At 42.7% G+C, this 24005-nt stretch overlaps 1 protein-coding gene across 5 annotated transcripts in view; it reads left to right on the top strand.

Annotated features, from left to right (window-relative positions):
- The window catches only part of BCKDHB (branched chain keto acid dehydrogenase E1 subunit beta), a 142394-nt gene that overhangs the window by 103879 nt on the left and 14510 nt on the right, over positions 1-24005 (top strand). For 2 of the 5 annotated variants that reach the window (XM_029962691.1, XM_029962687.1), the window contains exon 10: positions 4719-6219. The exons of 1 other annotated variant lie outside the window; for it this stretch is intronic. The gene's annotated coding sequence lies outside the window, so the exon portion shown is untranslated. Of the gene's footprint in view, positions 1-349; positions 382-2375; positions 2409-4718; positions 6220-24005 lie in introns of those variants that run through there. 2 more of the 5 variants (XM_029962688.1, XM_029962690.1) reach the window with 2 other exon arrangements.

Here is a 24005-nt window from a genome sequence, read left to right as displayed (position 1 = left end):
ATATGCTGAGTTGGAAGGGACCAATTAGTATCATTGAGTCCAACTCCTGGCCCTGCACAGGACACCCCATGAATCACACCATGTGCCTGAAAGCGTTGGCCGAACACTTCTTGAACTCTGTCAGGCTTGGTGCTGTGACCACTTCCCTGGGGAAGTGCCCAACCACCTTCAGGGAGAAAAACTTTTTCCTGATATCCAACCTAAACCTACCCTGACTCAGCTTCATGCTGTTTCCTTGGGTCCTGTCACTGGTCACCACAGAGAAGAGATCAGTGCCTGCCCCTCCACTTCCCCTCATGAGGAAGTTGTAGACTGCAATGAGGTCTCCCCTCAGTCTCCTCTTTTCCAGGTTGAACAGACCAAGTGACCTCAGCAGCTCCTCATACGGCTTCCTCTCAAGGCCCTTCACCATCTTTGTTGCCCTCCTTTGGATGCTCTTTCATAGCGTAATGTCTTTTTTATATTGTGGCACCCAAAACTGCACACAATATTTAAGGTGAGGATGCATCAGCACAGAGTAGAGCTGGACAATCACCTCTTTTTGAGCAGTGCCTAATGCCCCCCCTATTTCCTTAGAATTAAACAAAAGCTCTTTTCTGATCTGTGATCTTTTTTGTAGATTATGTAGTCAGTGCTCTCTTATTTCTTTTTTGTTTGGCACCTCTGTAACAAAGGCAAGGAGGCTTTCCTAAAGAGAATGGGTTGGTTGTATCCACTCCTTGAGGCGAGTTACTGGTTGTGCTAGGTAGCCTCTGATCTGTTCCTTTTCAAAGGAAACCAAAGGACCAAATATTCTTACCTCTGTAAGAAAAGGGAAACTAACTGAAGACATTTGGTGGTTCAGAGACTTAGCTAACCCCCTGTTCCTCCATAGGTTGCTGAAGGGAGGGAGTTATGAGGAGAAAAAAGTGGATTCTGAGATTGCATTGAATTTGCATACAATCCAGTTTCCACACTGGAATTCCACACTAAAACTGGTCTAGATAGTGGAAAAGCCATCTGCATTCCTACTTACATTTCTCTTGTGGGCTGGACCACACACAAATATCGGAGGAGGTTATTGGCCAGCTGAAAATATGGATTTAGCATATCAAGAAGCAGGTTTATTAGACGTTGTCTGGAAAAGAGTGTAAAGACACAGAAAATTCTGCTTTCTGGTTTGTCTAACAAAACATCTAGATGTTGGGGCCCATAGCACCACATCTTTTGATTGGTATGACTAGATATCAGTGTCACAGAATGAGCTGCTCAAAGTTTTTTCTACAAGGGAACCTTAATGTGCCTTTTTGCAAGGAGTATTCCTTTATTTTTTTGTGTGCTACACATTGGCTTTATGTGCTTAGCACAGTAGTTGCAGTAGATCTCCATGCTGCTATTGACTCCACAGTTTACCTATAAGGCAGTACATTTCTGTTTCTGAGAAATTGAAGGATTGCTTTACATTTACTTCTTTTTGTACTCATGGTAACATTTATGAGTGATATTACATGTCATTGATACGGAGTGATGAAGTTTATGTGTTCCAAACCACCTCATCTGTAGGGAGAGCATTTCTAAGTAACGGTGTTACAGTTTGTGTGGATTTGAGCATAGTCAGTCTTCTGGATGTTAGAGAAGTTGTGCCCCTTCTTGTCCTACTGCTGGAAAAACAGAGGAGCTGGCAGTTCCCTGTGGTGAAGAGGGGTGTAGGGTTGGCTTCTGAGTTACAGACATGGTCAAGCTGGTGTCATAGTTTAACCCCAGCTGGCAACTTAGCCCTACACGGCCACTCTCTCATTTCCCTCTAGTGGGATGAGGGAGAGAATTGGAAAAGTGAAAAAACTCATGGGTTGAGATAAAATTTAATAAGGAAAGCAAATGCTGTGCATGCAAGCAAAGCAAAACAAGGAATTTATTCACCATTTCCTGTGAGCAGGCAGGTCTTCAGCCATCCCCAGGAAAGCAGGGGCTCATCATGCATAACAGTGACTTGGGAAGACAAATGCCATCACTCCAAATGTCCCCCCCTTCCTCTTCCCCCCGGCTTTATATGCTGAGCATGATGCCATATGGCATGGAATATCCCTTTGTCGGCTGGGATTAGCTATCCCAGCTGTGTCTCTTCTCAACTCCTTATGCACTCCCCGCCCTTCCTTGCTGGTGATGTGGGGTGAGGAGCAGAAAAGGCCTTGATGCTGTGCAAGCACTGCTCACCAATAACGAAATCAACACTGTTTCCAGCACAAATCCGAAACACAGCTGTGAAGAAAATGGACTCTATCATAACCAAAACCGACACAGCTCACTAAGGTGTTGCTTGGCCTTCAAGTCATTTCTGTTAGATGCAACCTGGTGGTGTGGCTGACTGCCTTCCTCTTTTCTCTCTTAATTGACAGCTTACTAAGAATTGCTTCATCTATGGCTTTAAGGTAGGCTGTGGGAAAAAAGACACAAGTGGTAATTGTCAAATATATCAATGGAATATGTCAGATTGTCCTTTCTAACATGTCCTGAAGTCTCTGTATTTTGAGTGAGAAGCTACCTGAAATGTCATTTAATGAAATCTGCAGTGATATGATTCCCTCCTCTTGTTACTGGATAGCACCAAGTTTAATTTATAATATTTCATGTTCTACCATTGTTTGAAAGGTGTCTTTAGACCCAGAAACAGTTTTTATAAACAGTTTTTATATTAAAGCATTGACATGCCAATTCCAAACTTTATTTTACTTATGCTTTTAAGGTATTGGTGTATCAAAGTCTTTCTACCCTTACTCACCAAGTAAGAATTTCTCGCTTTACAAAGAAGAGATCTACATCTTAACAAACAAAATTCTTCCTGAAATGTATTCATCTGTGTACACAGATGTACCTCAACCCAGAAAGGATCTTCTCAGACACCTGAATTAATTTACTGCTTCTTGTCTGAGGCTAATGCAAGGTTTCAAGCTGGATGCTGCAGTTAATGATTTCTAAAGTTACCCTTATTATCTTAATGTACATTTGGTTTTATTCAACCTGTGTTGACAGCATCTCACACATGGATAGTTGCTTATCTTGAGATTGACAGCACAGATGGATTTCCTGCTTAAAGGCAGCATTTGTCAATTCATCCTGTATACCTTACTGATGAGACAGGCAAGAACAAAGTCTCTATCTTTCAGCAGCTTCTTAGTTATTAAATTTTGTAGCTATGTTAGCTATAAGAGAAATAACTTCCAGGTAGACAACTGTGTTCCAGATAACTCTCTGTAGTTGGAAAACAGATAAAGGTAAAAGAAGCAGTGAGATTAAGATGGATATACATTTCCTGTGTAAATGGGATGGTGTCTAGCTGTTCATTTGAGGGAGAGGAAAAACCCTAAAAGAAGAAATGGAAGAAAATAACCACAAATTTTATGAAATATACTCTTATGATACACAAATTTGTTGAGGGGTGACTGTAGCTTAGAAATGGCAGATAGCTAAGTGCTTTTCTGTTATCTTTTGCAGCTTTTACTACCACATTTGCATATTTTGTTTTCTTGTCAAATTCTGAATTTTAAAGCTATTGCTTGGCAGGTTATAGTTTACCTCCATGATGGTGTGTGTGTTTATGGAGAGACGTAATTACTGTTACAAATATAGTCTCTTAAAATGCAAAGCTATCACACTGAACTTCATTATGGAACTGTTTTAGGGAAAGTTTAATCTTGGTGCTTAAAGGTTAGGTGATGTTAGGGGATGTCAGGTCGTTGATTTAAATGTAGTTTTCTTTCCAACCATGTATTTGAAGTCAGTTGTGCTGGGAAACAGGAAGGGACTTGGTAGGTGCTTTGGTTCATAATTGTATCTTCCTTGTACTCCTGGCTATTCGTCAGGACTTTATTCGGGTTAACTTGAGGTATCGGAAAACTATAATTCCTCTCCCTGTTTGGTAAGTAAGGTATGAGAGACTGTGCAAGATCTTTTTAACCTGAGACTAACAACCAGCTTTTTTTCAACACAGAAATTGCAAATGTGGCAGGCTAGAATGCCCGCCTAATAATGCGCTGTCTGTAACCCAGGCTGTCTGCAGAGGCTTGAGTAGGACACAGCATTTCTGGTTTATAATCTTTTCCTGCTGGATGACAAAAATCATGCAAATAGCCAATGAATCATGTCTTATTTACAACTAGTGAGTAGTCCAAATATAAGATAACAGTCTACTAGAGCTATATGTTAGTCTTTTAGTATGGCTGTTGCAAGTCTGTTACTTGCATTCAAACCTTGCTGAGAATTTATGCAAGATCAATAAGGAAATTATCTTAAAAAAACAACCCTATAAACAGGAAAGGTATTGACTATAATTTTTTACAAGACCCCTCTTCATTGTAATAGTAGAATGATAGTATATCTAGTAGAGCTCCAGAAAAAACACATAACACTTTGCTTAACATTCTAGAGTGGTATGGAAGACACTTCATAAAATTTTTGCATACATGGCAATAATTAATGTTGTGTTGACACTAGACATCGGTCACAGCATTTCTAATTTCTGTGGATCTACCTTGGCACCTGTAAAAATAGTAACTAAATAGTATAGAATTAAATAGTATTTAATAAAAAATGAGTAAGTATTTTGTTGTAGTTCACAACCTTGACGTTAAGACATTATGAATTTAATAAGTAAGATTACCGTGGAGGGCACCGTGTGTTTAAGGTGTGGATATTACTTTCAGCCTTAGATTTATAATTTGTTTTGTCATCTTTTTCTGCAGAGATGAGAACAACAGGGATATACAGAAGCTGCCTTCAAAACTCTTGACACTTTATTCAGATCTTTCGGGTTTGGAATTTACATAGCAGACTGTTTTCTTTTAACTCGGCTATCCTTAATATTCATCTTGGCTACTCTTCAGAAACTTCAAATTTTCCTTAATTTTGAAATCAGTGATGGGCAGGTGATTGCTGTAATAAGTAGTTTCAGATGTATTTAAAGATATTCCAGATGTCATATGTATGTTACACATAACCATGCTTCACTAGGTTACATCTCTAGACTTCACTGTGTAAATATTAGAAGCAGAATTTTATTCAATAAAGCATAATATGCTCATGTTGTCTCTTAGTTTTGCTATTGTTTTGGAAAAACCCAAAGAAGTGATTTGAATGTGACTGTATTTTCAGCAAAATAAATCTTAGACAGCCAGACCAAATTGTGTGGTGGAGACCTGCTTAACTACTGGCATTAGCTGTCTTTCAGTTGAGTGGCTTCATGCATAATAGTCTGTAATACTTAATTTTCCTTTCTGCAAGGGGAAACTCTATTTTTCTTGAAAAGGGAAGCAGGAGTTTTTTGCTTTGTTGCTATAGGTGAGAGGCTTAATTGGTACATTATTTCTGCAATATCTTTGTTTAATTTTTTTTCCTCTAGATATGTGATGTGTCTGCTACTAAGCAGTTGTGCAAAAAGCACTTCCCAATTTTTTGGTTGCTTTGCTCTCTGCACAAACCAGTGTCATGCTGCATGAGCAAAGGGGTTGGGGAGATGTATGCCAGTAGCCAGATAATCACATTTCCATGATTATACATGGATATTTTCAGGGAGAAAGAAGAATACCTTTTTACACAAAGCTGCTCAGGACAATCCTCAAGGTGTCAGCTGAAACATGCCAGAGAGGAAGCTGAGGGGGATAACTTCACTGTGGATTTTCATCCCATGCCCTTCTATCACCCATTTTGATCACATGGGAGGTTGTTAATTGAGCAGATCCACTGACATCCAAGGGAAATCTGTCCTCAGTGGATGCCAAGGTGCACATGCCAACATCTCAGTGGCGTGTCTCAGAGCTCCTCGGCAACTCTTGTCTCACTCTCCCAAACCTCAAGAGCAATCCCTGTGGCGTACTTAATTTTTTGTAATATGTGGCAATGCTTGCCCTCAGCAGAACTCTATTCAAAAAGTCATGTTCAAAGGACTTGTATCTATGGAAAGTGCTAAATGATAATCTTTTTGGGTCTTACTACCATTTTGTGCAATATTCTGCATTCGTAGTTTGTGCATTCCCTGAAGAATCGCACAACTGACAGTGAAGCTAGTTGTTAATGTCTCCAATCAAAATGAGATTGTTAGTGAAGTTTTCTAAGTCTCCTGTAAATGCCATGTATAGAACTTGTTTATTGTTTTAAATAAAATAGATGCATTATATATATTTATATTTTTTTCCTGCTGGATGGAAGTTATTTTGGTTGTATGAAGTAAAATGGTTTTAAAAATTATTTCTGTCTTTGTAGAACATCAATAGATATTTTAGTAACTGTCTTCTAAAAACATACTGTTACTGTATTTCAAAGCATATAAAATAGATGCAATTATATTACTGCCATAGTAAAATGTATTTGGTAATTAATAACCTTAATACAATATACTTTGTATTTGCAGTTTTCATAGATAAAAGCAATTTCTAATTTAATGCAAAGCTTAAGTTCAATTTACCTGTATTGAAATATGGAATAATATATTTCTTAATAAACACGTAGAAAATATTTGCTCGTAATGTGGACTGTGACAGTGTGGTTGAGGGACAGGTTTTGTATTTTTGGTGACTGGCGATGGGTTGGTTTTAATAGTATGAAAAAACCGTTCCTTTCTCCTCTGTTTTGGATAATAGAATATTTTTCCTAGGCAGAGGTGGATAATGTTGTAGAAATAGGTGCTGCTCCCAAAATCCTGCCTAGATGGCAGTATGCACTCACATAACCTGTGCTCAAGGATGGAGGCTGTTTAAACTGCGTGTTATGGAAAAATGACTTACAGTTCTAAATTGGACAGGAAGGTGTATACTAGTACATACAAATTTTCATTAAGTTCCTTAATAATAAAATCCAAAGACAAATCATATTTTCTGGTTTTTCACCACTCAGGTCTTTTAATTAGATGAATTAGATTTTGCAAAGAATGTGTGGTGGAATATTCTCAAATTTAACCTGGCTATTGGTTGTTTCACTCTAAGTAACTCCTCAGGGAAAAATCATGTCACTGCTCCTTGCTGATAGTCCAGAAAATTATTAACCATGCTCATGTAAGACTAATTGCTGGAAATACTTATGGTAGCTAGTTTAGTGCTGGGTTCTGAGACCTTCACCAAAAGCATTGTCAAGCATGAACAGGCTGCCTAGGGAAGTTGGCAGAGACACTGTCACTGGAGGTATTTAAAAGATGTGTAGATGTGACAGTAGGGACATGGTTTAGTGGTGGACTTCGCAATGCTGGGATAATGTTTGGTCTCTTTGAGGCCTTTTCAAATGTAAATTGTTCTGTGATTCTTTAAAAGAGATACACAGCCTTCATGGGACCCCAGATTTATTAACTGCAGATGAAAGACTTGTATACTCCTCTGCTGTCATCTAGCTCTGTTAAGACTGTAGTGCCATGACAACTGCACTGTAATAAACAGTGCACCGATTAATACAAATTGGATTTAAATCATTAGAGGTATTCCTCCTCGTGGCAGTGCACGTGTTTATAAGAGGATTAGTCAGCAGTACATTCTCACTGCAGTAGCCAGGAGTCTTGACACAATGACCTTCTGCTCCTACAGTCTGATAATCAATTCTGAGCCATTAATCTTTTCTGACAGCTTTCTTGCTCCCGAAGCTAAAAACCGATGTTTCTGTTGCACTGGTATACTGCAGAAGCTCTGTTCTAGCCACATAACTTCAGAGGCAGCAACTGAAAGGAATCCATTCAGCAAGCTGGCAGAGATTGTTATCACAGCAGCTCATGGGGTTCAGTGAGCATTATATGTTCATAACAAAATAAGCTGACACAGTCTGTAAGCTCTGCCAGATTTCAGCAGACCCAAAATAAGGATGCAATTCCTTTGTAGCTCTTTTGCTGCTTAGCTGCTCTGCAAGATACATGTTTGTTAGATATGGGAGACATACGGCTGACTTCAGTATAAACAGGATTTTTAAAACTTAATTTGGTTGCTTATACTTTGGCATCAAGTACCATTTAAGACACCCTGGGGTATCCTGCATAGGCTCCATGGCTCCAGCTTCTGCTTCCATAAGTCCTATGTGATATCTGCCAACCCCATGTGTATCTTGGGTGCCTTAGGGCATCTCAAATGGCACTAGATGCTGGCATTCAGGCATCTAAATGGAGCCCTTTGTTTTCTGGAGCTTGGATAGCTGATGTCTGACTATTTTTCTGTGAGCTTGCATAAAATGCCAGCACTGAGATTGGTGCATTCCTTGATTTTCAAAATAAATTGCTCAAATCCCCAGTAAGTATATGAGGTGGGATACATGACGTTGTGTGTGAAAGACAGTATTGTCTCCTGGGTGATAGGCTGATGCTGAACTGGGCTTTTAGTTCCTTGAGGTGAATAACTTAGAGCAAAACCCCAGTCATAAATGTCCCCTGGCTGGCATTGGTTACCATAACTCACAAGGTTTCTGATGAATATCTGAAGATAACGTGAACAGGACCTGCTTCAATTTCAGCTAAGCCATGAGCAACAGTGGTGAGTTAATGGGAGATGAAGGAACTACAGACCACTTGCTTCCTGCAGGCTGTGTGTGGGATTCAGCTCAGGATTAAGCCCACCTAAAATTTAAGCATTGAGCTATGTGTGTGTATGGCTGAACAGAGCAGTTGAGCTGGTACCAAGTTCCTTTAGGGTAATTTGACTCATTCTACAGGCTGAACTGACTACCTTAGTTGTCAATGCACGGTGCCACATTAGATCCTGTAAGGTGTCCTGCCTGGCCTTTGACTGCTCGTCAGGAAAGGTTCAGGTCTCCCATCAGTCCTCAGTCATACCTACCAGTCAGGTACATCTTTCATGATGCCCTAAGTTATCTTGGGCATCTGGGCATCATTGCTAAATGTGTGGGCAACAGGATTGAATTCTCCAGTGGCTGTAGCTGTCATGGGATCACAGTGCACATGTGGACATTAGATACTTAGCTTCAGATGAAATTACCTATTTCATGCTTTTGACAGAAGGGAAAAGGAGCAGAGAATAAGCACATGAAGTGTTATGTAGATGCTGGGGCCATGCACTAAGTGGTGCAAGAAGCTGGGAGAAGATGATCTGTCTGTCCCTCAGTTCAGCTGCTACAAGCAGCACTGGCTTCATCCATACTTAACATCACGTTAGTTGTCCCCAACCCTCTAGCAGGAAGAACTAAACCTCCTGATGAATGACACTGATTAGTTTGATCATTAGCCTATTTCCATATTACAAGTGCAACACTGAAGCAACCCCAGCTTTGGTTTTATGTTACTTGCTTTGAAAGTGCTCTATGGTCTTTGGTGATGTTTTTAAAGCCTATGTTTGTCTGCCAAAATAATGATGCTACTTTAAGAGTAGAAACTAGGGTCTGGTCTTGCTCATGTAGGTCTGTGGCTAACTGTTCTACAACTGACAGTAATGTGTCACCAGCGTTTGAGAAGGCCCCCCTGTTGATTCTTGTGTGTAATTAATTACTTTTATATGATAATTAAATCATTCCTGTTTACTTGCACTCTGCTTGCAGTTGAGTACTCGCTGAAAACAAAAATTGTCTGAATTTATGATGCCTGTGGTTGCACTCTTCTTGCACTGTTTATGAGCGCTGCCACGCCTGTTAGTTCCAGCCCTGAGCGATCTTGGGCAGTTCTGAGGTAAGTGACCTGGGCTTCAGGCAGATGGTTTCTTTCCAGTCTTTCCATCTGTGCTGGTTTTTGCTGGGGTAGCGTTAACTTTCTTCACAGTGGCTTGTATGGGGCTGTGTTTTGGATTTGTGCTGAAAACAGTGCTGCTAATATATAGATTATATATAGTGACAGCCTTTGCTGCCCCCCCGCCCACTTAGCCTGGGTGATGAAGCAGTGCAAACTAGCACAGTTGTTCCCTCTCCAGGCAAAGCCTCTCTGGTTAGTTCCCATTATGAATTTGGGCTGCTCATGGTGGCCTAGACTTGTCCTGTCATTCCCAGGGGGGAACCTGGAGAGCAAGGGAGTTGGTGGAGATACAGGGCTGCTCCAGTGGCTGGTGAGGGGTGGGCAGGGAGTGCAGTCTGTACTGACACCTCCATCCATGTACCTGCAGGCCAGCGAGAGGCACCCGCGTCCAAATGTGGTTTGCTTGGCTTCTCAGATCTCTGCAATATGCTGCACAGGGTGTAAAGCTTCCCCTGCTGCTCTGCCGGTTTCAGCTGTGCTGAGGGCCTTGAGGCAGCCCTTGACAAGAGTCTGGCTGGTAGAGGACACTGGGGGTGTGTGGAGCGATGCCAGGATCCCAAGTACCTCTGGTTTGGCCAGGGGCGAGAGCAGGAGAGCTTACAGAACCCTGGCTCTAGTTGAGCTGTGGCAGCAGGACCACTTATGCCTGCAAGCCAAAGGATGGGGTCTGGCTATGCCTAGAGCAGCACATCCAAACAGTGGGTCTCAGTGGTGGTTGCATAGAGGAGATATTAGAGAATGACTGTTCTTCAGTGACAACCCAGGACCCAACAGCCACCGTGTGATTCCAAGCCTGCATGCATTTGTGGTGCAGCACTGCAGCTTTCCACATGCAACTCACACTCTTTATTTTCTAATCCATGGGTTTGCAGGAATGGGAAAACCTAGATAGGTTTAAAATTTTGGGATAGTTTGTGCAGCAGATGCAGGGAAGGTGCCTCCAGCAGGACCCATGGCTGCAATGTAGTACTGTAGACTTTGCTCTACTACTGCAGAGCAATGCCTCAAGTAAACGCAGAAGGCACTTTAGAGGTGTGTGTTACATATTAGAGTGTTTTTTTGGTAATTATTTATCCATAAACCCCAGGAAGATTGTGTTTGCAGTGACTACAATGTTCTAATGCCTACTGGCTTGGCCTCAGGGATTTTCAGACGCCGAGAGAGAGGGAGCAGTGAGGCAGAGGAGGAACAAAGTGCAGCCTTGTTCAACTGCAGCTCTAATAGTTTCATGGCATCTCATGTTGTAACCTACTAGTCTTGTTTTTCATTCACAAAACAGAATTTGGCTTGGGAAGGAAAGTGAGAGCAGGCTGGCATTCAAATGTGAATACATGGACAACAAAAAGGATAAAAGGCAAAGTTAAGAGTAATCGTAACTTATTCCTCTCAAATGATTTTTCCATCACTCCCACCACCCATCTCTTCAGTAAAGTTTTCCCCCTCCCTTTTTGCCAACAACCTAGCTACTCCTTCAGTTGCAACAGTTTTAAATTTTTGAAGTGATTTTTGTCACACTTGCTTATAGTAAAACCGAAGTATAGGTTATTGAGCTGTTCCTCATTTGGTTTTTGTTACACTTTAGTTAGAGGTGACTGAAAAAGAGGCAAGTGGGCGTTGAACATCCTTGCCGAGCAGAGGTGGTCTGAAGTCTTGGCCTTCTCCTTCGATCTTTCCTTCCTGGCTTGACTCTGTGCCACAACCAACCCACAGCTTTCCCGGGTGTAGGGAGACTTTGCTAACCCCAGGCAGGAGGGCCTGAGCCAGGGGAGGTGGTGGAGTAGTACCACACCAGTGGCAGCTGCTGCTGATGGGTGATGGAAGAGTGAGAGGGAGGTGTGAGGTGGACATTAGGATTTCATTGTGCCTGTCCTCAACCAGTGATCCCAGCTGCCCCAGGCTTCCTGCTGTGCTGCCGATCCCAGCCCTGGCCCCTTGGGAGAGGGAGCCAGCCTGGACATCACAGTCTGTGCATCTGTTACCTACCTGAGGTGCCTGCAGCCATTGTGTCTCACCCCCTGCCATCCATTCTTGTTCCATTTCCCCCGGGTGGAGGCAGTTTTGGTGACTTACAGCTGTTCATTGCTCAGGGCCCTCAAGAGGCTGAAACACCTACTCAGGCAATGATAGGGGTGTTGTCACATACAGAGCATGAGCCTTTGGGAGATGGCACTTATTAACTTTCACCAAAGAACGAAGAATATGTGATTCATCTTGTGTTACGAGCAGTGAAATTGCTAAGCATTTTGCTGTCAGCATCACTAACTGAACCTTCAGCTACCATAGAGCTGTGCTTTAAGTGAGGCTCTGTGCAAATTTGTCTGGGTTTCTACACCAACTCACTCTCCTCAGCTTCATCTACCTGTGCTCTTGCATAGCTGTTTTGTGGCAGCACAGGAATTGCCTGCATCCAGCCTGACGTTCAAGTTATTAATATGGTTAAAATTATCCCAGTGGAGTATAGCTGCAAAAGCAAACTGCTACTTGTAGTTTCTGTGTCCATATACACACTGAAATGAGGGAGGCTGCTCTTGAATGAATCTGGCTCCCTGAGACTGAAGTTTAAAGTATTTTTCCCAATGAGTTTAATTAATTTTATTTTTAAAGACAGGCAATCCTTAGGGCTCATTCAATTCCTTCCACTATGCTGGTGATATCTGTCCATATCCATAGATGAAACCTTGAGATCCTGCAACTTAGGTACAAAATATGGGACCATTTTCTAAGCCAGTTCTTAGGATTTATTTTCTTGTTTTTGAGCCAGGGGAAGTAGTTAAATTCAAGTGAGATTTATTCTTTTATTACTTATTTATGAAGCTCTTTAAGCTTCTCATTAATTCTGATGCTATGCTGAGAAATCTGCTACGGAAGTGTCGCTGCAGTCCCTTGCAATGAGGTGAGTTATGGCTGCGAACGCTCCCCCTTCACTGCCAGGGAACACAGAGACCTGATGCTGGTTTTGACTGGGATAGAGTTAATTTCCTTTCTAGGAGCTGGTACATTGCTGTGTTTTGAATTTAGTATGAGAATGATGTTTCAATTGTTGCTCAGTAGTGCTTACCCTAAGTCAAGCACTTTTCGGTTTCTCATGCTCTGCTAATGAGGAGACACATGAGAAACTGATGGAAAGCAAGGGCAGGACAGGTGAACTGAACTGGCCAAAGGGATGTTCCATACCACAGAACATCATGCCCAGTGTGTAACTGGGGGGCAGTTGGCCAGGAGAGGGAGGTTGCTGCTTGGGGATTGACTGGTCATTGGTCAGAGGGTGGTGAGCAACTGTATTGTGCATCACTTGTTTCTCTTGGGTTTTCTCCCTCTCTCTCTCTGTCCTTTCTATTACTATTATTATTATTATTGTAATTATTAAAATTAATATTTTTTAATGTAATTTTATTATGCTTAAATTATTAAACTGTTCTTAGCTCAACCTAGAAGCTTTACATTTTTTTCCCCTATTCTCCTCCACACTGGGGAGATGAAGAGGAAGAGCGAGTGAATGGCTGCATGGTACTTAGTTGCTGGCTGGGGTTAAACCACAACACTGAGAAATAAAGTCATGACTAATTGTCCTGTATCCTGCACACCTGGAGAACATCAGTACTTGCTGCCTCATCACCAGGCCCTGGCCATGCCAGTTGGTTGATGTGACTACAGGGCTTGTGCAGGACCGACCACCTCTCAGGACAACCCTCCAGCTCAGGCAGGGTGCTGAGGCTGCACACTGGCAGGAACACCAGATCAGAAATGTTCCCATGTGCCTTTGCATGTGAACAAGTTGTTCAGGTCTGGGTCACCACCACCAGCTAAATGTTGTGCTTACTGAGGCTGAACAAAATTATAGTCTCTCTGTCGACATGCTGTGCATCCTTACTGACCTGTGGCTGTAAGCTCACTCTCTGCACAATCCTGCAGGCTGAGCCCGTCAGACAAGAATATTTCAGGCTCTTATTTGCACATAAACCTTCTTTTATTTCCAGGGCCATTGAACTGTGTGGGTGGTAACCCTTTCAGCTTCACCGATCGGTTGTTTCCTCTGCCCACACTGGAAATGATTAGGTGTCCCTCTGCCTCAAGATGAAGGCTTCTTACTTTGTAATTTGCCAGCCCCACCATGATGAGAGTGCAGCATACAGCTCCTGAGGCAGTGTCCCAAAGCAGGCTCAACTGCGGAGCCCAAGAGGGAGCTCAGTTGGGCCGGTCTGAGGCTATTTATATACCCCTGATTTGTTTGATCAGAAATTATTTACAAGGAAAATCTGGGGGGTTGGTCCCATCCACCTGTTGTAGAAGTGCATGGATTCTAGGCTGGTGGAGCAATGACTACTGTCCGTGCATGAGTGTGTTATATGTACACTTTGGTGAAGAGCATACTAAAGACACTTGAGTATCTTGGAGGAAAAAGTCAGCAGAACACTGCTCATGTGTTTTTAAGAGGCTATATATAGTGAGGCACTTGAGCTGTGTCCCACTATTTGAAATGTTCAGAAACATCTCAGTCAAGAAACAAGAAAGTGACAAAATGTGGTGAACACTATAAATTGTAAACTACAAAGCAAGCCCACATCTTGCAACAAAAGCTGCTTTATTCAGACAAGGAAGTGCACTTAGGCATAACTTTAAATAGCATGCATCAGAAAAACTCTCAAATTGTATATAATTTGACATAATTAAATGTAGGTATTTCATTCTACTACAATTTGCTGCCTTGCCCCTTGTGCCTACAATGTTGATATTCATTGTAGATTCGAGCAGTTTATTTCAGTGAGAGCTAACCCACACTTGCAGAGCCCAGATTATAATTATCCTACTCCAAAGTGCCAGTCATAGTTCCTCTGTTGCCCATCTGAGTGCTGCCAGAGCCAGCACCAGGCAGAGAGGCATTCACAGTGACTGCAGATCCCTGAGCAAGCTGCTGCCCACTCTGTCCCCTTGTCTTCCTTCTGGACTCCTGTATTGAAGACTGCTTTGATTTCCTCCTTATTTTGCTCCTCTTGTCCCCAGCATAAAGTCAATCTTTTGACTGCTGAAGTCTGGGGATGTCATGTTTCCATGAGAAGAACATTGTTTCGGGCAGTATAAACAGGAGGAGAAAGTTTTGAAAACTTTTTTTTTGTCCTGTCTGTTATCTTCAAACCACTGAGAGCCCAGTGATGGCAGCTGTGAGATGAACATATGGACCATTAGACTGTGTGTCTGACTTCTCCTAGACCTGCAAACTACTGGGGTTTGGTGCAGGCTGGGATGTTATGCACGAATCATAGAATCAGAAAATAGTTTGATTTGGAAGGGGACTTTACAAACCATCTAGTCCAACCCCCCTGTCATATTCAGCTAGATCAGGTTGGTCAGGCCTCTATCCAACCTTGCCTTGAACACTTCCAGGGATGGGACATCCACCATCTCTCTGGGGCAACCTGTTCCAGTACCTCATCACCCTCACAGTAAAGAATTTCATCACAGTATCTAATCTAATCCTACTGTCTTTCAGTTTGAAGTCATTCCCACTTTGTCCTATCACTACATGCCCTTATAAAAAGTCCCTCTCTATCTTGTAGTCTCCCTTTAGGTACTGGAATGCTGCAATAAGGTATCCCCAGAACCTTCTCTTCTCCAGGCTGAACAACCCCATCTCTTTCAGACTGTTTTCATAGCACGGGTACTCTAGTCCTGTGATTATATTTGTGGCCCTCCTCTGGACTCGTTCCAACTGGTCCATGCCTTTCCTGTGGTGAGGACCCCAGAGCTGGATGCAGTACTCCAGGTGAGGTCTCACACGAGTGAGGTAGGGGGACAGGGAGAGAATAACCTCCCTCAACCTGCTGGCCACTGCTGCTTTTGATGCAATTCAGGTTACTATTGTCTTTCTGGATTGCAAGCACACATGGAAATAAAATGGCCAATGGCATGCCACAGGAGCACAGGGGCCCAAGCTCTGTCACACACGGGAGAAGAACTTCCAGCCCATGAAAGAGTGCAAACCTCCAGGAAAGAGGTGGTGGTGTGCTCAGGGGCTTGAAGGACCGTGACCGAGGTTGTGCCGGTTTGGGCTCAGGTAAAATTAATTTTCTTCATAGTAGCTATTATAGGGCTGTTTTGGGCTTGTGCTGAATACACAATGATGTGTGATGCCTGATCACACAGTGATGATAATATTGAGATGTTTTTATTATTGCTGAGCAGGGCTTACACAGAGCCAAGGCCTTCTCTGCTTTTTGTACTGCCATGCTAAGTTGGAGATGCATGGGAGGTTGGGAGGAAACATAGCCACAACAGGTGACCCAAACTGACCAAAAGGATATTCCAGACCATATGGCATTGTGCTCAGTATATAAAGCGGGGGGAAGAAGATGAGGGGGGGTGGGAACATTTGGAGTGAGCTGTTTGCCTTCCCAAGTCACCATTGCATGTTACATCTCCCTGCTCTCCTGGGAATGGCTGAACACCTGCCTGCCCATGGGAAGCAGTGAATTAGTTCCTTGTTTTACTTTGTTTGCATGCACAGCTTTTACCTTTGCTATTAAACTCTTTATCTCAACCCGTAAGTTTTCTGACTTTTACCCTTCTGATTCTCTCCCTGATCCCATTGGTGGGGGAGTGTAGCTACATGGTACTTGTTTGCTGGCTGGGGTAAAACCACGACAGGGGTGCTATTGGCTTGCCCTGAGAGCTGCTGGCACATGGGGAACACCTTTCATCAGCGGTGACACGAATGTGTCAGTGCCTGCAGCATCTTGTTTATGTGACTAATGGGCAGGATCTGGTGCTGAGCAAGCAGGTGATGCCATGCCATGGTGCCAGGAGCAGGAGCAGCCCTGCTTTGCCACAGAGCTGGAAAAAGAAGGCTGTTATCCAGTTCAAACTGCAGTCCCTGTGTTATGTGCTGTTTTGGGTGCAATTCCACTGGAATAGATGCAATGAGCAGGATGCAATCCTCAGCTCCCAGTGGTTCTTTCAGGGGGAAGCACAGGTACACCAGAGAACAGCTGAGGAGCTTCTGCCTCATCACTGTCAGCATCATCACCTTAAAAACTACCTCGTCGCTTGCATTTCTAGTTGAAACTGTCAGTAAACATTGTATGTCAGTAGAGGTCTGTATCATATATACACATCCTGGTATATACTATTAGACTGACTATATTTTTTGCTGGGATAGAATCTGAACATAATACCAAGATTCAGCTTAATTCCTTTGCTTCCCCTTCCTTGCTTATTATGTCATTGTTGGAATGGGAAAAAAGACCAAGAGGCATCTCAAGTGATTCTTGTGAAGAACATCTAAAACTCTGACCAACAATGTACTAAATTAGTTCTTTGATGTTGACTTGACTCACAAATCTCTGTTTAAAAGAAGGAAAATTGTTTAATTTCTGCTATATCAGCCCCCCAATCATTTTTTCACTATCATGTGGGGTTTTTTGCTTTTTGATCTCTTCCTTTTACTTGTGTAAGAAAATACACCTGAGAGAAAAGTGCTGCCAATGTGCTATACACGAGAGATTGACCCAGGTAAACATATTGGAAGAGAGGGATTATGCTTTACTTTGTTTGCTGGGATTTGGTTTTCGCTCCAGAGACTTAAGGCAGGGCTTGTAGCAATGGTAGCTAAAAATACTTCCATGCAGATGTAAGATTTCCAATTTGACAAGGTCTCTTTAACAGAAAAACCTGTTTAAACAAAGTCCTTGATTTATTTTTTTCTCACCTCTGCGTCTCAGACTTGGCTGCCCTCAGCCTTCAGCACAGGTACAGCTAAAGACGATGAAAAACCTTCTAGAAAGTATGATGGGAGTAAGCTTGTGTGTTTAGCCATTCCCTAACCAGCACTGGCTGGGCTTTCAGGGAGGGATAACCACATCCATACATTTCTATTTTTACATTCTGCATCAAACATGTTATTACCACTGAACTGAGCAGCCTGCTGAGAAGTGAAACTTCAGGCATTGCCTCTCACACACCAGAGGAAATCAGTGCCACCAACCCAACCAAGGGGGTTTGCCGTGTGTTGGCTCTGGAAGCAGTGGTGGGGATGGTATAGAATCTGATGAGGATGCTCAGCCCAGGGGAGCTTGGCCCCAAGGGAGCTTCAGCCTCCCTCTGCCCCCGCTGCTGCTCTTGGGGCAGGAAAAGTTCCAGTGTGGAAATCAGAGCTGGTTGCTTTTTCCTGTGTCCTCAAGGGCAAGCCATATGCTGGCACCTGGACCCAAACCTACTGGCACCTTCAGGGATTTACGAACAGAAATACTTTTATCGAGCCCTTTGTAAGTTCTCTGTTTTTCGAGTAGACATAGGTCAGTGGTTTGACTGCACACTTCAGCTACCAGGATTAAAGTCACAAGAGCACTACTGAGCTTCCAAAATAATAATCATAATTAAGAAAAACAAGTCTTCCTTTTGCATGAATATGTCAAAGGATACAGGAAATCCATGGATAGATGGATTTTTTCTTTTGGCAGATCTCATAAGATTAATACATTTGCTGAAAAGCCCTTTTGCAAGCAATATTTATATCAAGCATTCCCTTCTAAAGCTTGCAAAATATCTGAAAGTATTAAAAAAAAAAATCTCTGTTCAGTACCTGTATGGCTTCCAGTTGTAATAAAATCAGTCATGTGACAGATATGATTGGCCTGAGCTTTTGAGGCATTTTGGGGGTGTTTATATATTTGAAGTTTTCTAATTCAGACTCCTGTGCCAGAAACATGTAGCAACCTTTTAATGTTGAAATTTTTTCAAGTACTTTTTTTAGTGTGTCCTCCCACAATCCCACTTTGCATTTTGATACAAACTGAGAAATCAATAAATGAAAGCTAAAACTGGTGTTCCAGACATGATCCTTACTGTAAAGGTTTGCTAGGTGAGCTGTCCTGTACAAAACATACCGAGTTGAGCTCTTGAGACCTCTTTTGGGCAAAATTGTTTGTGTGGAAGTGTGGTGCAAATTAACAAGAAAACAGCAGTCAGTCCCAGAGGGACATCTTCTGCAGTGGAGGTCACTATTAGCCCATGCCTAATTTGTGGAGGCCAGTGATAAGTGACATTCCTCAGGGATCAGTACTGGGACCAGTGCTGTTTAAATCTTTGTCGGGGACATGGACAGTGGGATTGAGTGCACTCTCAGCAAGTTTACTGGCAACACCAAGCTGTGTGGTGCAGTTGACATGCTAGTGGGAAGGGATGCCATCTAGAGGGACCTGTGAACCTCATGAACTTCAACAAAGCCAAGTGCAAGGTCCCACGCTTGTGTAAGGACATAAATACAGGTTGGGCAGAGAATGTATTGAGAGCAGCTCTGAGGAAAAGGACTTTTGGGTGTTGATTGATAAGAATCATAAAATTGTCACTGTTGGAAAAGACCTCTAAGATAATCAAGTTAGACCATTAACCCAACACCAACATGTTAGCACTAAAACATATCCCCAAGTGCCACATGCATTTTCTTTGAACACTTTCAGGGATGGTGGTTTCACTGCTTTCCTGGGCCCTTTTGGGGAAGAAATTTCTCCTAATATCCAATCTAGATCTCCCCTAGGACAACTTGAGGCCATTTCTTTTTGTCTTATTGCTTGTTACTTGGGAGTGGAGACCAACTCTCAACTGGCTATTGCCTCCTTTCAGGTAGTTGTAGAGATTGGTAATATCTCCCCTGAGCCTCTTTTTCTCCAGACTAAGCACCCTCAACTCCCTCAACCACTCCTTGTAACACTTGTGTACCAGACCCTTCACCAGCTTTACTGCCCTTCTCTGGACACACTTCAGCATCTCAATGTCCTTCTTGTAGTGAGGGACCCAAAACTAAGCACTGGATTTGAGGTGCAGCCTCACCAGTGCCAAATGTAGAGGAATGATCTGGTCCTGCTGGCCAATCTTGCTGAAAACAACCAGGATACCATTGGCCTTCTTGACCACCTGGAACACTGAAGCTCAGCATGAGCCAGCAATGTGCACTTGTAGCCCAGAAAGCCAATTGTATTCTGGGGTGCATTAAAAGAAGTGTGGCCAGCAGGTCAAGGGAGGTGATTCTGCCTCTCTACTCTGTTCTGATGAGACCCCACCTGGAGTACTGCATCCAGCTCTGGGAACTCCAACATAAGAAGCACATGGACCTGCTGGATCAAGTCCAAGGAGGACCATGATGATACTCATGGGACTCATAGGACTGTTTCCTGTGGAAACAGTCTGAGAAAGAGAGGATTGTTCAGCCTGGAGGCTCTGTGGATTACAGCCTTCCAGTACCTAAAGGGAGACTACAAGAAAGATGGAGAGAGACTTTTTATAAGGGCATGTAGTGATAGGACAAGATGGGAATGGCTTCAAACTGAAAGACAGTAGGTTTAGATTAGATATCATGAAGAAATTCTTTACTGTGAAGGTGGTGAAGCACTGGAACAGGTTGCCCCAGTGGATGTCCCATCCCTGGAATTGTTCGAGGCCAATCGAACAATTGGCAATCTGGTCTAGTGGAAGGTGTCCTTGTCCATGGTAGGGGAGGTAGAACTAGATGATCTTCAAGGTCCCTTCCAAACTAAGCCATTCTATGATTCAATATTTAATTCCAGTTTGATCTTCAACCAGCAAGAAAAACTTGACTCTATATTAAGGGATGGTGGCTGCTGATGGGGGCAGATGAGAAGGCCCATCTACCCAATGGGAGGTTGTGTACCAGCCAAATGTGGATGGTGACAGAGACTCAAGAAACTGGACTGGAGAGCCTGGGCCAACCATGAATCGTAATGCCTTGGCAGTGGTCTACTCCCAGTAGCAGTGTTTTCAGAGAGCCCAGGGAAGATTATATCACCTGAAGATGTCAGAAGAAACAGGAAAAACAGAACTGCAACTCTATGTCAACAGAGAATGTGGTATAAAACACCATCCCCAAACCAGCCAGGCTGCTTTAAGGCAACAGTAGAAATTAGACAAAAGTGATGACAATCACCTCTTCTTTTTTTGTGTGTGCTAAGGGAAGCCTCAGACAGCAGCACTGGGATGATGTCACCTTTTGGCAGGAGCCATGGATGTGCAGGTGAGCAGATACCTTGCAGTACCTACTTGTGGCACGCAGGTGAAAAGTGCCAAGCAGCATCCAACATGGGAGTAAGATCTGGATAAGTCTTGTATGTTTTTCAGTGGAGGAGAAAAGCAAGTGCAGCTCAACAAGAGGCAGTAAAGGTCAGTAGTGCTGAGGAATTTCATTTCCTTGGTGAGCCCATACTGGTATGGCAACAATGGAAATACCAGAGGAAAGATCAAGGAGAGAAATTGGTAAACACCCTTCAAAATGTAAAACATTGAATCAGTGATGTACTGTGCTTTCTGTTGGAAATAAATATGGGTGGCAAGAGTTAAACTCATTCACTTACTCTCATAATGTTGACAGAGGATAAGAGAAGACAAATGGGGTTAGGGGTCTGGAAATGTCTGAGAGAGCTGGATCACAGCCAGTAAGATGTGGTAGGAAAACTGGTTAGATCAGGAAGATAGTGAAGCGGAAAGCTGGCAAGGTCCTGTGGCCAGCAGGAATCAAGAAAATGTTTGGAAAGATGGGTCAAGGATAACCAAGAGCACTGTGTCAACAAAATATTAGTAAAGACCTAAATGAGCTAAAGAACAGCTGGAAAGAAGTAGATGAAAGGACCAATGTCTGTGGTTTTGGAGAAGCCATCTGCTGGGTTTATGAGTCATGGAGACCAAAACCAGATAGAAACAAGAACTGGGCAGACACAGTTAGGCCTGCTGTGTCTGGGAATGAACTACTAATTTATTTTGCATGTACTGTATTGCTGATTCCCCCCATATTTGAATTTAAAATTAGAGCATTTTACACCCAGAAAAATGAGTAACGTTTGTGAGTTTAATTCATACCACTTGAATCACTGCTTCTGTGAATCTGGTGGCCAGCAATTTTAAGTGTATGTGGGAACCTCAAGCTGTTCCCTTGCTTTCATTTCATGTATTTACTATACTTATAGTAAGATACTGGAAGTGGTGACGAGCATTACAAAACCAGGTTGCTTTTGCTAGATGCTGCTGCTTTCAGCTCCAGCTACTTTCCTTTCCCATGAAACCACTGACTACTGCATGCTGCCATGAAGAACATAATGTCCCAGGGCAATAGCTGGAGAGGTGACAGCTGTCATGCACTCGTAGGCCAGATGTGTGCCCATGGCTGCATCTGTATCTGTAACAGAATGGGATGCAGCAAATTATGGATTGTGTTTTTTACAATGTACTGGGTTTACTTGGAGCGTGGCTGAGGATAAGCTTTTTCTGTCACATTCCTGAGAGTTTGGGGAAAAATTTCTGAGGGCCTTTTACAGTGTGTCACTGAAGGCCACCATGACACAGTAATTTAAGTATGTGACACTGACTGTTTCTCAGTCAGTAACAGTTTCATAGTTCCTGCTGGAATAGGATGCCAGCATGACTGTTGGATCTGGGGTTTTCCATTGCTTCTGATGCTCATTGACTCGGAGGGGAAGGTTTCTGATGTGCTAGTTTTTTCCTCCTGTTTGTGTAGGTAGTGGTATATCTCATGTTGTGATTGAAATGTCTAGCAACAGCAATAACCATGGTAAGCCTGTGGTACACTGGGGAAAACCAGTGGAAGAAGATACAGTGATGGTGAACTACCTGAGTTCAGTTTCTACAGCTTTAGTTGACAAATTCAGGATTTCCCCCCAGCAGTCAGAACAGAAACTCTTGCCAAAATCTCTTTTATCTGCAGAAAGAGACCAGGTCTGTTTTCTTTTTCTAAATGAAACTTTGATGAAGTCAGTCACAGGATGTTCTTGTTTGCTGCAGTCACAGAAATATAAGGCGTGTGGTTCCTTCACAGGTCATTTCAAGCAGTTCAACTGAACAGAAGTTTGGCTGTTCACTAGAGGAGGTAGTTTCCTTTTCGATTGTCATTCCAAAGCAATGCTAGGAATGTGGTCAAGAAATGCTATGACATAAAACTTGGACTGACTTCAAGATAAGTTCTAAATTTGTTTTCTACATAATCTTCTCTGCTTAAACCTAGACCTCTTTTTTTTAAAACGCTGATGGCAGTTTGGAGACCACAATACATCTCTTCATAAGTGCAGTGAACTTACAGCCCACACCTTTCCAGAGTCTATCCTGTCACTTCCTTGTGTAAATCCCACGAAAGATACCTGTAGCTCACCAGAGAACTCCATTTTGGTTACATTTCCATAATTATGCAAGAGGCACAGGATATGCCTCTCTCCAAACACACTTATTTTTCTCCGTATCAAAGACACTTGTTTCCTTGTTCAGATCAAAGACACTTCTCAGTGTTAGAAGTTTCTTGCAGGACGAACTAAGCCAAATAATTACAGTGCACTTGCTTGATACCTCTATCAAACCATACCTCAGTTCATACATTACTTTTTACTTTGTGCTCCTCTGTATTTATGTTCATTTTCTTTTAACCCCAGAAGGACAGTAAAGCTGCTACCAGACACTGCAGTAGCTTTCGTACTCCTGTTGTTATACAACCTTTTTCTTATTTTTTTTTAAGCTTCATAAAGTGTTTGTGTACATATTCCAGAAGGATATGACAGATATTTAAAACTGGACTATGAGCTGAATTATACTAGTGATAAAAAAAAAAAAAAGACTAATTGCCCAGTCAGGTGGATGCAGCAGGAATGGGGAGTTCCATGGAACTGTTTCTTATTGCACTTGGGTGTACTCCTTGGAGTAGTTGCTTCTGTGCCCTAGACTGTCAGGCCACATGCATTTCAGAAGCATAAGACTATCCTTTGCTATTTACTACTTAATCAGAAAGCTCTGATAACAAATCATTAAGAAAAAAACCCAAAAGCAAGTGGGACTGACTGTCTTTGCTGTCTACTCTCCTTCAGTAAATCTGCCTGAAGTATAAAGACACACTGGCACATGCAAGCTAAAGCCTCAGACCTGGGGGAGTCAGGTTTGAGCCTTTTCACTATTTTGGGCTATTTTTTATTGATAGGCAAGACAGCCAAAAGAGCAGAGGTGGCTTTTTCTTTCCTTCTCATGCCTTTCTATAGCCACTTTTCACAAAAGACCCCTGTGGGTTAAGCCCAAAAGATTAAGTAGGGGTGAAGTTGAATATATTGATCACTGGACTGCTAAACATACATCAAGTAGAGAGGCGTGAGGCAGGTCTGACTCTTGTGCTTCTCAAGCAGTCACAGCAACTGAGCTCAGCTGCAGGGGAGCTGCAGCTGCAGACAAAATGTGAGGTAAAAAGATCTAGTCAAATTTTTGGATGAGACAGATATCTTCCTATTAGAGAAGGGAAACATGTGTGAAATCACGTGTGAAAATCACAGGGAAAGAAAGT

This window comes from Manacus vitellinus, unplaced genomic scaffold (genome assembly GCF_001715985.3).
Source record: "Manacus vitellinus isolate BGI_N305 unplaced genomic scaffold, ASM171598v3 scaffold_4_pilon, whole genome shotgun sequence".
Lineage (NCBI taxonomy): Eukaryota > Metazoa > Chordata > Aves > Passeriformes > Pipridae > Manacus > Manacus vitellinus.
This window is presented reverse-complemented; position numbering and strand designations above follow the sequence as displayed.